Source organism: Odocoileus virginianus, chromosome 5 (genome assembly GCF_023699985.2).
Source record: "Odocoileus virginianus isolate 20LAN1187 ecotype Illinois chromosome 5, Ovbor_1.2, whole genome shotgun sequence".
NCBI lineage: Eukaryota > Metazoa > Chordata > Mammalia > Artiodactyla > Cervidae > Odocoileus > Odocoileus virginianus.
This window is the reverse complement of record NC_069678.1, coordinates 50225069-50240849: the sequence shown is the minus strand read 5'-3', so window position 1 is coordinate 50240849 and position 15781 is coordinate 50225069. Positions and strand designations below refer to the sequence as shown.

The 15781-nt window shown below is 39.0% G+C and overlaps 1 pseudogene; it reads left to right on the top strand.

Annotated features, from left to right (window-relative positions):
* Positions 1 to 13102: 13102 nt before the first annotated feature.
* Positions 13103 to 15308, top strand: LOC139035087 (tigger transposable element-derived protein 1-like; annotated as a pseudogene).
* Positions 15309 to 15781: the final 473 nt, after the last annotated feature.

Here is a 15781-nt window from a genome sequence, read left to right as displayed (position 1 = left end):
AAAAAATCAATGAGTCAACAAAGAAATTATAAAGGAAATTTAAAAACACCTTGAGATATTACATTTAGAATGGATAAATGATAAGATCCTAATGTATAGCACAGGGAACTATACTGAATATCCTGTGATAAGCCATAATGGAAAAGAATATAAAAAGAATATATATATATATATGTATATATGTGCATTTGTGTGTGTGTGTATGAGTCATTTTGCTGTACAGCAGAGATAAACACAACATTGTAAATCAACTATACTTCTATTAAAATTTTTTTAATATACCTTGAGACAAAAGAAAAAGAAAACACAATCATGCAAATCTATGGGATATAACAAAAGTGGTTATTATAAGAAAGTTCTTAGCATTATAAGCCTTCCTCAAAAAAACAAGAAAAATCCCAAATAAATGACCTAAATTACCACCTAAAATTACTAGAAAAAGAACAAACAAATCCTATACTCAGCAGAAGGAAGGAAATAATAACAACCAGAGAGGAAATAAAATAGAGATTAAAAAATAGAAAAAAATCAATCAAACCAAGAGCTGCTTATTTGAAAGGGTAAACAAAACTGACAAACCTCTGGTCAGGTTCACCAAGAACAAAATAGAGAGAACCTAAATAAGCAAATAAGCAAAATAATAAATGAAAAAGGAGAAATATCAACCAATAGTGTATAAATACAAAAAACCATAAGAGAATTCTATGAACAGCTGCATGCAAACAAATTCAACAACCTAGAGGAAATGGACAACTTTCTAGAAAAGTACAGCCCACCAAAACTGAAGCGAGAAGAAGTAGTTTAAATAGACCTGTCACTAGAAGTAAAATAGAATATGTAATTTATAAAACTTCCCACAAACAAATACCCAGGACCAGATGACTCCACAGGTGAACTCTACTAAACACCCAAGGAATTTCATCAATGCTTCTCAAATTCTTCCAAAAGACTGAGGAGGAGAGAATACTCCCAAAGACATTCTATGAAGCTGCAATCATCCTGATACGAAAACCAGACAAAGATACTACCAAAAACAGAGAAAATTACAGGCCAATATCTTTGATGAATGTAAACGTAAAAATTCTCAACAAAATACTAGCAAACTAAATCCAACAATACATAAAAAGTTCATACACCACGACCACATGGGATTCATCCCAAGTTCACAAGGATGGTTCAATATACACAAATAAATCAACAAAAACATCAACAAAAGGGAAAACAAAAACCACATGATCATCTCAATAAATGCAGGAAAAAGATTTGACAAAATTCAACATCCATTCATAATAAAAAAAAAAAAAAAACTAGAAAATCCCCCTGTATTGTTTAAGGAAACAGCAACAAAGACATTAATACTATGCACTGTAGTGAACAATATCAGTAAAGCAGCATATGCTAGCACACACGAAATAACGTATTTGCTATAAGCTGCTGGAAAAGCAGCCACACTCATGTTCCTTGAAATGCAAGTACTTCTTAACTGACACCTGCTGAAAAATGTTTCTCCCATCATTCTACTCTAAAGAAGAATCTGAAATTATTATGTATGCAACAAAAGCTGAGATGTAGATGGAAATCTTCATTTTTTTTTTTAAATCTTGAAAGTTAACCACATTGTTGCATGGCCTCATTTCTAAATTCAAGATTTAAAAACTTTTTTTTCTCAGTTTGACTCAGTGGAGGAAAAAAATTAAAGGCAAAAGTATTAGAAATTAAGAAAAAGTGAAGATATTAGCCTTAAATCTACTTCAGAAAATAGATATGATCCTTTCCAAGAAATACTCAATGCTTTGGTTTGCTTCAGTAAAATTGCATTATCACAATAGACCAAAATTTCAATTTCATGAGTTGAACTGGAGTTATGTCTTGTACCTAGTTATCTTAGTGAAGTTAGCCTGCTAACACTAGGAAGAGAGGAATGCATAATAATCACTGAGGCCAATATCTTCCTCATAAATTGAACCCTATCCTGACAGAATGAGTGAAATGATACCTTGTTTCTCCCCTGATTCTAATTCAAAGTAAGTATCTATTGTAAAAGTGCAGTATGGTGATCATAGTTACTGACAGCACTGCTAATAATCAACAGCATTGAGAAATAGTGTGTCGTTTCAAATGTCTAAAATTTAATTACTAAAATTTTTAACATTTAAATTGCAACAATTACATTTTCATAAAATTTCATTTTATTCTTATGAAACAATTCCTTTTACTAGGATGATGTTAACATTTGGCCTCAACTTTGGCTGCCTGTGTGCTTAGTTGGGTCTGACTCTTTGTGACCCTGTGTAGCTCCCCAGGCTGCTCCGTCCATGGGGTTGTCCAGGCAGGAATACTGGAGCAGGTTGCCATTTTCTTCTCCAGGGGATCTTTCTGACCCAGGGATCGAACCTATGTCTCCTGTGTCTCCTGCATTGCAGGCAGGTTCTTTACCTGCTGAGCCATCCGGGAGAGTTGAATATTGATTTGTAAACCCGAGTGAAATGTACATTTGGTATATTTCCAGAATATAGCTTAGAGAAACTCCTGAATGTGTGTATCCAGAAACGTGCCCAAAATTGGTTATTGCGGCTCTATTCATAATTTAAAAATTGGAAACACAAACGCCTATCACCATTACATTGAATAAATAAATTTTGCTCTATTCATACAATCAGATATTACTTAGAGGTGATAACAAACAAACAAGAGATAGCACATTAACAGGGATGATTCTTATAATTTTAGTGAAAGAATCAAGTCCCTGAAGAATGTGTGGTATAACTCCATCCATGTAAATAACCAGACATAATTAAACATCATGAGGAAGGGGAGAAGGAAGACACATACATTATTTCTAAAAGAGCAAGGAAAGAATAACACCCAAGCCTGAACTCTGCGTACCTTTGGGAAAGAGGCAGTGGAACAGGATAGTTGAGAAGCACTTAGGAGGTAAGTGTTGAATTAGGTGATGAATTCATGGTTTACCATATGATTACGAAAAGGGATAAAAATAGCCATCTCTGCACAGAATGATCATAGTAATGTGCCATGAACCAAGAATTGTGACTAACACAGTTCTGTATACCTGGGACCTATGAGAAGAAGCAACAAAATCAGAGAATGGTTATCGCGGGCAAATCAAGGTAGTATTTCCTGACCTCCGCTACCAATGGTTCATGAGAGAAGGGGCCGTGATTGGGAGCCTCTAGGGTACTGGCACGTAGAACGCAATGGCACACCACTCCAGAACTCTTGCTTGGAAAATCCCGTGGACGGAGGAGCCTGGTAGGCTGCAGTCCGTGGGGTCGCGAAGAGTCGGACACGACTGAGCGACTTCACTTTCACTTTTCACTTTTATGCATTGGAGAAGGAATGTTCTCCAATGTTCTTTCCTGGAGAATCCCAGGGATGGGGTCGCACAGAGTCGGACACGACTGAAGTGACTTAGCAGCAAGGTACTGGCAATATTTTAGTTTCCAATTTAGATGGTGGTTATACAAGGATTCACTTCATACTTATTTAGTAGATAGCATTTGTACATTTCTTATATTTTCCTGTATGTATAAAATAATCAATAATTTTTAAAAGGTAAAGGCAAACACACACACAGACACACAAACACACACAGGGATACATTCATGTTACATATTCACTTGCATATATTAAACACACGGAGGTAAGTTGTGGTGGGAGTGGTCAGTGGCACTCGTCACTGCGAATGGGGAATCAGGAGTCAGCAAATCTGTTTCTGACAAGTTAATGTTTTGTAGGTTTTGCTTACACCCCGTCTCTATAACTAATGAGTGTGGAAAGACACCCAAATGCTTAATGCCAAGGCTTAGAACAGCTCCACTGGACTCACTTCATCTGCCTGAACATTTTTATTAAGAAAGGTAAATTACATTACACATTCTCACAGTTATTTTCCTCTGCTGAACTAAAGCAACAAAATTTCCACAAGCATCAGCATTGCCTTATATATCATCTTTGCCAGTTTACTCCATTATTTACTATTTTTATCAGTCTATTGCCACTGTACTTCATTAAAATATATCATTTCTTAAGGCCAATTTTGAAAAAGAAAATAAATCAACCATAAGTCCACCAAACTAACATAACTCTATTGTGCACATTTTCTTTCTACTCACATACATATTTTGAAACAGATGCAATCATAATGTACCATGTGTTATAATTCAGCTTTTTTCTCTTAACATCATAGTGGAAACATTTTTCCTTATTTTTCAAGGTCTTCATAATTATAATTTTAATGGCTGAATAATATTCCATAGACTTAATGTTCTATAATTTACTAAACAATTTCACAACTGTTTTATACATATACTGTTTCTCGAAGACACTTTTTTAGTTATTATTATAAAGCTGCTACAATGAATATTTTCTTGCATGTAGATGTTTTGCTTCTGCGGAATTATCTCCTTAGGACACATTCCCCAGAGTGAGACTCTGGGTTAAGGGCTATGAGTTTCTACAGTTGTCGCTTTGTGTTTCCATATTGCTTTCAAGAGAATCATACTAGTTTACAATTGTCATCGGTAATGTACCAAAGTGCCAATCTGAATGTAAGCAGCTGCCATTTGTGGGATTAATCATTGCTGCTATCAGAAATTCTTTCCCCAAGAAAGAAATGTTTGACTCTTTGCTTTTCTTTCTTTTTAAAAAATTAAAACTTCCGAACTCTGGCATGTCCAAGGTTTCTTCACCAGCTAGACTGATCGCCATAGAAGTTTTAATTTGGCACAACTTAATGGATAGTCATGCAGGCTTTCCCTCTCTACCAATTGCCATTTCTTCTGTAACAGGAACTCATACTGGCTGAAGCCAGGCAGAAATATATAAGGAATATGTAAGGAATCTGTATTGCCCGAGGTTCCCACTTCACCCAAGTATATCTCAGTAGTTTCTTGAAGATATTTTTAAGATTTTCATTCCAAAATGAACTTTCTATTACACTGGAGAGCTTGCTTGTGTATGTGTGTGTGTGTAGTTGCTCAGTCACGTCTGTCTCTTTGGATCCCATGCACTGTAGCCCACTAGGCTCCTCTGTTCATGGAATTCTCCAGGCAAGAACATTGTAGTGGGTAACTATTCCCTATACCAGGGGATCGTCCCCACCAGGGATTGAACCTGGGTATCCTGCGTTGCAAGCAGATTCATTACCTTCTGAGTCACTAGGGAAGCCCAGCATGCTTATTTATCTCCCTAAATCTTGGACCTTTACCTTATCTCTGCTGCCTTTATCATGTCCTGTTTAATTTTTTTCTTTTTTTGATCAAGCATTTCTCTTCAAAAGAGTTATTTCCTACCAGTCCTTCAACATGGGCTGGAGCTGTTTGAAATTAAAATCCTGTCATTGTTATTTTCTGTCATCTGCACTTCAAAACACAAGAATTAGAGGCTAGAACAGTGATGCATTAAGTAAGCCCAGCCCTAGGCTCCTTCATTCCAGTGGGAGCCCCATCTACTGTCATTCTGGTGAACTCAATAAGCCATTCCAAGGCTTACCCAAAACATCCCATCAGTGAATCCACATGCCTGCTAGGGGAGCATAGACAGAAGACACTAAAATTGACACCAGAAATTCACAGGCAATTTTACCCTCTTCTCTAAGGTTAACTCATAAGTGTGTATTCTCCCATATTCTCTTGTTTTATTCTTCCAAGCTCTTTTTGCATAGTCTCTGCTTCCAGAGTATATAGCTGGACTCGTAACTCATTCAGAGACCCTAAAGGAAAGAGCAGTTCCTTCATAAATAAATCCCGGGGACCAAGTTCTTCTTAAAACCTGGAAAGAGAGGTCTCCCAAAGACCGAACATTGCCAAAAGGAATGGCCCCTATAAAGTACTTTTAACCACCCCCACTGCTGTCAAACTTAAATGGATATCTGGAAAGAAACTGTTAGTCGTGCAGTCGTGTCCAACTTTTTGTGACCTCATGGTCTGTCCTTAGAATTCTCTTGGCAAGTGGGTTGCCATTGCCTTCTCCAGGGGATCTTCCCAATCCAGGGATCAAATCACAGTCTCCTGCACTGCAGGTAGATTCTTTACTATCTGAGCTACCAGGGAAGCAGGCAATGGATATCCAGCTGGGTACATTTGTCCAGACTAAAATTTTACCTCCAGAAACTTCACAGGTCACAACAGAAAAACAATACATCTGTGAGCCAGTGGAAGAACTGAGATATCTATTCAAAAGACAGGAATCATTAACAGACAAGGTTCATGGCAAATAGATGGGGAAACAATGGAAACAGTGAGAGACTTTATTTTAGGGGGCTCCAAAATCACTGCAGATGGTGACAGCAGCCATGAAATTAAAGGACGCTTGCTCCTTGGAAGAAAAGCTATGACCAAGCTAAACAGCATATTAAAAAGCCGTGGCATCACTTTGCCAACAAAGTTCCGTCTAGTCAAAGCTGTGGTTTTTCCAGTAGTCATGTATGGATATGAGAGTTGAACTATAAAGAAAGCTGGGTGCTGAAGAATTGATGCTTTTGACCTGTGGTGCTGGAGAAGACTCTTGAGAGTCCCTTGGACTGCAAGGAGATCAAACCAATCAATCCTAAAGGAAATCAGTCCTGAATATTCACTGGAAGGGCTAATGGCTGAAGCTGAAGCGCCAATATTTAGACCATCTGATGCAAAAAGCCGACTAATTGGAAAAGACCCTGATGCTGGGTCTTGAAGGTGGGAGGAGAAGGGGATAACAGAGGATGAGATGATTGGATGGCATCACTGACGCGATGGACATGAGTTTGAGTAGGCTCCGGGAGTTGGTGATGGACAAGGAAGCCTGGCGTGCTGCAATCCATGGGGTCTCAAAGAGTCGGATACGACTGAGCACTTGAACTGAACTGACCTGAAAGTCATAAAGTGGGCAGGCTCCTATTTGGAGCCTTTATGGTACTTGGGGCCTCTCTTGTTTCCTTGACGGATGTGGTTCTTGACGATTGTTTGGCTCTTGTTTGCATTCATAATTTTGGCAGGGACAATGTTATCTCCCTTGTCTGGTCAACAGTTAAGGAGGCCAAAGTCGATCCTGGTTCCTTTCCTTATGTGCTCAGTAACTCAGTCAAGTCTGACTCTTTGCAACCCCATGGACTATAGCCCACCAGGCTCCTCTGTTCATTGAATTTTCCAGGCAAGCATACTGGAGAGGGTTGTCATTTCCTTTTCCAGGGGATCTTCCTGTCCCTGGGATTGGTTCCTTCCCTTTAATGGCTATTGTTGTTCTCCTTTTTAGCCCTTGTTTGATTAACCTTTTGGTTAAGTTTGCATCTTTTAGGCTCCAACAGTTTGAAATTAAGCTCACAATGGCTCAAGAAATTCAGCCCGTTCCAGTAGAGGGTGGCCCAGGTCTTTACAGGTCCTTGAAACAGTCAGTGAGATACTTCTACACCTCTAGGGTAGGTCAGGGTCTGCGGCCCCTGTTCAGCAGGAAGAAGTTTCAGAAGAAGAGACCTTCGCCCCCTTACCCTTTAAGAATAAAGGTGTAGTGTCTCTTGGGTGAAAATGAGACAGGCTGGGATCTGGGACTCTGCTGCGATGCTTGCATCTGGACACACCTCTCCTAGAGCAACAAAACACACACACAAAAAAAACAGTTTGGGATTAAAAACAACTGGCTGAATGCACAGATGCCAGGAGCAAAAGCAGGGTACTGTACATGCCACCTGCACACACTGCCACCTAAGGGGTGGGCAAAACCCCCAGGCCACACCTCCAGCCTGACCCTTGAACATACCCCTACCCTCACCCCATAAGGTACAAGCTCACCCCTCCTTGCAGAGCAGGCAAGCAAGGGAACCTGCGGTTTGTTCTCTTTCTCCCTGCTGCAGCAGGGGACCCGATCAAGCCTTGCTGGGGGAAAAAAAAGACAACCCTCATAAACCTATTTCAGCCATAAAGTTATATACTTGGCACTGAAAACAGTTTGTTTTGTAGCCATAGAGAGAAACATGGGCCAATGTTGTTGACAAAAGTATTTAAACGGGTACTTCATTGTACACAATGTTAAAAGCCCAGGAGAAAGTGACTTACCTCTTCTAGCCTTCCAAGTGCCTATCAAACCTCTGTCAGAATATGCTATAGTACAATGATATTGAAACTTGCATCAGAAACCATATCCTTACAAAAGCATCTATCCCAGATTACATCCTATCTCTTTTTCCCCTTCTCTGCTGAATGTCTAGGAAAGGAATAGCCTTTTTTTTTTTTTCCAATCCTGTGAAGCAGATGCATTAGGTTAAAAACACACACACAAAAGCAAAACTGTTCCTCCTGCTTTTAATCAGCAGCCATGGTCTTCCATAGGCTGGCTTCAATTTAATGACATTACATAATTTAATAACAATTCATGAAATGAAAATGAGCATTGCAATGCTCCCTTTAACACATTATCACCTCTAATATCTTTCTTTTGTGCACATATAAACCTGAAACTAATTTTCACAGGCTATAACATTTACCAGCAAGTATGTGTCGCTCTGATATTGGAACTTGAGTTTTTACCTGAAACATTTTTCTTTTGGACCTAGCTGCAAAGTTGTCGGAACATTTGTATACTGAACTATAAAAAGCTCTAAGTTTTAGCAGATAATTCTCTGAGCTTTTATTCTTTATATGGAGAATAAAACTTTTAGACTATGTTTCTAGATAAAGCAGATGACTGGTAACTAAACAAGCACATGCTTGTTTATAGGACCCAGAATATCCTACAAAAGCAGGCAAGAGTTACTGGCAGGCTGGATGAGGAAGTTCAAAGAAATAAGGAAGACAGAAAAAAAGGCAGGCCTGAAGCATCAGAGAGAGTGCATAGGTGACTAGGAGCTCATAAAAACTAGTAGGGGAAAGCCTCATTTATTCAGTTTTCTCCATTTGCCAGAGTTTTAAAAATATCCTGCTATATCCCCCTACCATCAAAGCAATTGACCTTTTGGTTCATAGTGCTAAGTCAATTTAGTTGTGTCTGACTCTTTGCAACCCTATGGACTGTAGCCCACCAGGTTCCTCTGTCCATGGGATTCTCCAAGCAAGAATACTGGAGTGAGTTGCCATGCCCTCCTCCAGGGGATCTTCTCCACTCAGGGATCATGGAACACAGGCAATTCTGAATTCTAAGAAAAAAAAAAATTTGAAATGCTTCTAAAGAGAAAAAATAACAATCAACAAATTAGTATTCGAAACCTCATGTAAAACACTAGATTGTGGAAAATAGTAGAGAAATGTCTTTAAGCTATATCAATTTTGAACATAGATTTATTCGCCAAGCCAACAAATGAAAGAATATAGCTTTAGACACACAAAGGTTCAGAATGCACACTACCCAATAATTCCTTCTGCCAGAATATACTACTGCAGCACAAAACAAAATCTAAGCAGGAGGAAGGCTTGGGATGTAAGGGGGAAATGGTGATAAAAGGACCAATAAGACAAAGAACTATTTACACCTGTGTTAATTAGGTGTTAACGACTGCTTCTTTTTCTGGTCATGACAGAGCATCAGGGACTGAATGAGAAGTCTTATTTTAAAATACTGGAAAACCAGTTAAAAGAGATGATGACACCTTGGTTTTCATTCATTGAATAACAGGCAACAAGTTGAGTCCTGCCACTTTCTTAATTTACTGCTTGATATGTTTCCAAGCCTCTGTGCAGAGAGGGAGAAGCCAGATATCTCAGCAGTTACAGAGCTGAGCTATGTCATATTACCAAGATGTCAAATGACAAGTGATGTCAAAGGGCAGAACACCTGGGATGAAGGAGCAGCACAGAAGACACAACTCTGGAGATCTGCAGAGAGGTCCCCTTACATCTGAGTTTAATTGGCACATGCATGAGAAAAAATTCTCCACATCTAGAGAAGCCCTGGAAGGGAATACATAAGTTACCTGCATATGAATGAGTTCCATTCCCAGAGTATATTCATGAGTCCAATTTGTTCGTTAAGTACAGCAAAGTTAGCCTAGATACCCAACTAACACAATCAGCTGTATAGTACTGTACTGTAATAGGTTTATAATACTATTCACACAAATAATACATAAAGCAAACCCAAATAATAAAGAAAATGGTTTAATTTTACAGTACCTTGGAAAAGTGCAGTAGTACAATAAAACAGCTGACATAACCCTGGCATCAAGTGAACAGGAAAGAAAGATTATTGACTGGAGTGGGGAGAGGGGGTGGGAGACGGTGGCCCTGATGGAGGGCAAGCTGCAATTCACTCATGCCTCACACTGATGGCATAGCTTCTGGTTCCTTGCTGGAATCAGATGTACATTCACATCTTTGAAAGTTGAGAACTTAAAATTTTGAATGTAGGGGACTTATTGTAGATGGAACAATCTCTGGAGCTCCCACAGGGATGGGAAGGGTCTGGGTTCAAACCAGGAAGGGTAGAAGGCCAACCAAATATGTAAAGCATTGAGTAGAGGAAAGTGTTAATTAGTAATTAATTAATTAGCCCTTAATTAAAGACTGCTCTGGACCCACCTTCACAGAACTTAAAAATAAATCTTGGAAGAGTGAAACTCATTTCAAGTAATTTAACGACATCCCAGAACAAAACCTAACATTATTTAAAGAAATCCAGCATCCAATATTCTAAAACTCACAGTGCCTAAACTCTACTTAAAAATTATGAGGCATATAAATAATAAAGAAAATACAACTCTTCAGCAAGAAAAAAGTCCACTAGAGGAAAGACATCAGCAAACATGGTGGAGTCAGGAAATCTAAATTCCATTTTTCCATAAAGATAATGAAAAAACTGTTAAAAACTTTCAGAATCAACTTTTTCAGAACTCTGAAAATTAGCAAAAGCCTTGCAACAGTCTGGATATCACTTACTCAACAAAAGCAGGTGAGTCTCAGTAGGAACAGAGAACTCTGTGGCATTTTAGCTTACCCTAGTCCCATCCCCTGCTTCTCAGCTTAGCCAGTAGCCATGAAGATAATAGCCCTTATTCCCCATACCAGAGGGAGCAAAGGGCCCTCATTTGAGAGACTTACAATTATTTGCTCTGATTTTGGTGGCTCCCTGGAAGGCAAGCTCAAAGGCTTTGTCCTTATCACCTGGTCCAATGCTAAAGCTGCTTCTCATAAGGCATTTATTGAAAATCTTTTCAGGCTAATGTTCTAGTTGCTGCTGCCTAAGGTACAGTTGGGACAAACAATAAACTAACCAAAAAACTTGGAAGGAAAACCTAGAAAATGAGATGTCTGTTTGGGCTTTGAAAAACTCTGAAACATTCCTGGGAATCTCAAAGGCCATGGTGCATGCTCTAGGCTATGTGTCAGAAGAGCAGAGGACCTCAGGGTCTCATCTCCTTCTGACCTTAAGGCTCTGTGAGAGCAGAAATAAAGCCTGCATTAGATTTGTAATCTACTGGCTGAGTACTGAAGGAGGGTCCAGACAGGCACACAACCTCAGCACAGTTTTCAGTCTTTTTTTTTTTTTTTATTACTTGGAGGCTAATTACTTTACATCATTACAGTAGTTTTTGTTATACATTGAAATGAATTAGCCATGGATTTACATGTATTCCCCATCCCGGTCCCCCCTCCCACCTCCCTCTCCACCCGATCCCTCTGGGTCTTCCCAGTGCACCAGGCCCGGGCACTTGTCTCATGTACCCAACCTGGGCTGGTGATCTGTTTCACCATAGATAATATACATGTTTCGATGCTGTTCTCTTGAAACATCCCACCCTCTCCTTCTCCCACAGAGTCCAAAAGTCTGTTCTATACATCTGTGTCTCTTTTTCTGTTTTGCATATAGGGTTATCATTACCATCTTTCTAAATTCCATATATATGTGTTAGTATGCTATAATGTTCTTTATCTTTCTGGCTTATTTCACTCTGTATAATGGGCTCCAGTTTCATCCATCTCATTAGAACTGATTCAAATGAATTCTTTTTAATGGCTGAGTAATATTCCATGGTGTATATGTACCACAGATTCCTTATCGATTTGTTTGCTGATGGGCATCTGGGTTGCTTCCATGTCCTGGCTATTATAAACAGTGCTGCAATGAACATTGGGGTGCACGTGTCTCTTTCAGATCTGGTTTCCTTGGTGTGTATGCCCAGAAGTGAAGTTCCAAGAGTTCAAGGAAATCTCTATCCAATCACCAGTTGACTATTAAACTAAAGAAATAGAGACTTCTGGAGACAGATTCAAAGCTGGAGGATCTATATCATCTGATTGCAAGACTTACTATAAAGCTATAGTAGTCAACGTAGTGTATTGGAACAGAATAGAATGTCCTGAATTAGACCCATGCATATGTGGTTTTCTTTGCGTGTGTCTCTGTGTGGGTTTCTTTGTTTGTTTGTCTGTTTTGAATGGGAAAGAGGCTGGTTGTGCTGCCCAGCTTGCAGGATCTTAGTTCCCCAACTGGGGAATGAACCTGGGCCCCGTGTAGTGGAAGAACAGAGTCCTAACCACTGGACTGCAAGGGAATTCCCAGTCACTTCATTTCTGATAAAGCTATCATAGAGAGATGATGGATGAATGGAGAGAATTGACTGCAAAGCATTCCACAGGAAACTTTTAGGGTGATGGAAATATTCTATACAGGCTTACTATATTTATTGCACTTCACATTATGGCACTTGGCAGATATTATGTTTTTGACTCAAAACTAACACAACATTGTAAATCAACTATATTTCAACAAAATTTTTAAAAATTTAAAAAAATTTTCTTCATTTTAAAAATTAAAAAAATTAAATTAAATTAAATGTATTAGAAAAAAAAAAGTGAAGGTTTGTGGCAATCCTGTTTGTACCAAGCAAATCTATTGGTACCATCTTCCTAATAGCATTTGCTCACTTTGTGTCTCTGCAGCACACTTTGGTAATTCTCACAGTATTTCATACTGTTTCATTTTTACTGTGTTTGTTATGGTGATCTGTGATCAGTGATCATTGATGTTACTATTTTAATTGTTTTGGGGTTCCATGGACCCTGCCTGTATAAGACAGTGAGCTTTATCAATACATGTGTGTGTTCTGATGGCTCCACCGACAGACGCTTTCCTTATCTGTCTCCCTCTCTTTGGGCCTCCCTGTTCCCTGAGACACAAGAATATGGAAATTAGATCAGTTAATAATCTTACAACAGCCTCAATGTGTTGCAGTAAAAAGAATAATCACATGTCCCTTATTTTAAATCGAAAACTGTAAATGATTAAGGTTAGTGAGGAAGGTATATTGAAAGCTGAGATAGGCTGAAAGCAAGGCCTCTTGCACCAAACAGCTAGTTAAGATGTGAATGTAAAGAAAAAGTTCTTGAAGGAAATTAAAAGTGTTTCTCCAATGAACAAACAAATGATAAGCAAGTGGAACAGCATTATTGCTGATATGGAGAAAGTTTTATTGGTCTGGATGAAGAACAAACCAGACATAAAATTTTCTTAAGTCAAAGCCTAGTACAGCACATAGCCCCAACCCTCTTCAATTCGATTAAGGCTGAGAGGGGTGATGAAGCCAAAGAAGAAAGCTTTGAAGCTAGCAGAGCTTGGTTCATGAAGTTTAAGAAGCCATCATTGTCATATAGACGTGCAAGATGAAGCAGCAAGTGCTGATATAGAAGCTAAAGTAAGTTATCCAGATCTAGATAAAATAATTAATAAACTTGACTGCATTAAACAACAATTTTTTAAACTGTTTTTTAACAAAACAGTCTTATTTTGAAAGCAGATGCCTTTGACAAATGCCTTTGACAAAGTGACTCTCTTGTTAGGAGCTAACGCAGCTGGTGACTTTAAGTTAAATCCAAAACTCATTTACCATTTCCCCAAATTTTAGGTCTCTTAAGAATCATGCTAACTCTACTCTGCCTGTGCTCTATAAATAGAAAAACAATGCCTGGATAATAGCACATTAGTTTACAACATGGTTCACTGAATATTTTAAATCCATTGCTGAAAATTACTGCTCAGAAAAAAAGAATTCTTTCAAAATACTGCTCATTGACAAAGCACCTGGGCATCCAAGAGTTTCAGTAGAGATGTACAACCATATTAATGTTGTTTGAGTGTGTGTATTAGTCACCTAGTTGTGCCTGACTCTTTGTGACCCCATGGACTGTAGCCTGCCAGTCTCCTCTATCTACGGAATTCTTGTCCAGGTAAAAATACTGGAGTGGCCAGCCGTTCTTTTCTCCAGGGGATCTTCCTGACCCAGGAACCTGGGTCTCCTGCATTGCAAGCAGATTCTTTACCATCTGAGCCACTTACATGTCTGCTAACACATCCATTCTACAGCCCTTGGATCAAGGAGTAATTTCTAATTTCAAGTCATGCTATTTGAGAAACGCATTTGGTAAAGCTATAGCTGTCATGGACAGGGAGTCCTCTGATGCCTCTAGGCAAAGTAAATTGAAAATCTTCTGGAAAGAATTAATCATTACACTGGGATTCATGGGAAGAAATCACAATGCCAACATTCACAGGGATTTGGAAGAAGTTGATTCCAACCCTCATGATGAAGTTGAAGGGTTCAAGACTCAAGTGGAGGAGTTAATTGAACATAAGGTAGAAATAGCAAGAGAACTGGAATTAGAAGTGGAGCCTGAAGACATAACTGGATCTCTGCAATGTCATGATAAAATCTTAACAGATGAGGGTATGTTTCTTCAATTCAGTTCAGTTCAGTCACTCAGTTGTGTCCAACTCTTTGCGACCCCATGGACTGCAGCACGCCAGGCCTCACTCTCCATCACCAACTCCCGGAGTTTACTCAAACTCATGTCCATTGAGTCGGTGATGCCATCCAACCATCTTATCCTTTGTTGTCCCCCTTCTCCTCCCGCCTTCAATCTTTCCCAGCATCAAGCATCATTGGACTTTTCCAATGAGTCAGTTCTTCACATCAGGTGGCCAAAGTAAGTGGAGTTTCCAGATGAAGAAAAAGGCGGTTTCTTGAGATGAAATCTGCTCCCTGTTAAGATACATTTAAGATTGCTGAAATGGTAACAAAGGATTTAGAATAATACAAAATTAGTTGATAAAGCAGCAGCAGGATTTGAGAGACTAGACTCCAATTTTGAAAGAGGTTATACCATGGGTAAAATACTACCAAACAGTATCTCATACTACAAGGATATCATTCATGAGAGGGACTGTCAATCAATGCAGCAAACTTCACTGTTGTCTTATTTTAGGAGATTGCCACCACCACCACCTAGCCTTCAGCAATCACCATCCTGTTCAGTCAACAAACATCAGCATGGAAGGAAGACCCTCCACCCTCAAAAAGATTACATTTCACTGAAGTCTCTGATAACAGTTAGCATTTTTTAGCAAAAAAAGGATCTTTAAATTAAGATATACTTATTGTTTTGGTTTTTGTTGCCTTTTGGTTTTCTGTTCATTGTATTTTTAGACATAAATCTATTATGTACTTAATAGACTATAGTATAAGTGTTTTCAAATTGTAGTGCTTAAGAAGACTCTTGAGAGTCCCTTGGACTGCAAGGAGATAAAACCAGTCAATCCTAAAGAAAATTAACCCTGAATATTTATTGTAAAGTCTGATGCTGAAGCTAAAGCTCCAATACTTTGGCCACCTGATACGGAGAGTCAACTCATTGGGAAAGACCCTGATGCTGGGAAAGATTGAAGCCAAGGGGAGAAGAGGGTGGCAGAGGATAAGATGATTAGATGGCATCACTGACTCAATGGACATGAATTTGAGCAAATTTTGGGAGATTGTAGAGGACAGGGGAGCCTGGCATACTGAAGTCCATGGGGTCACAAAGAGTTG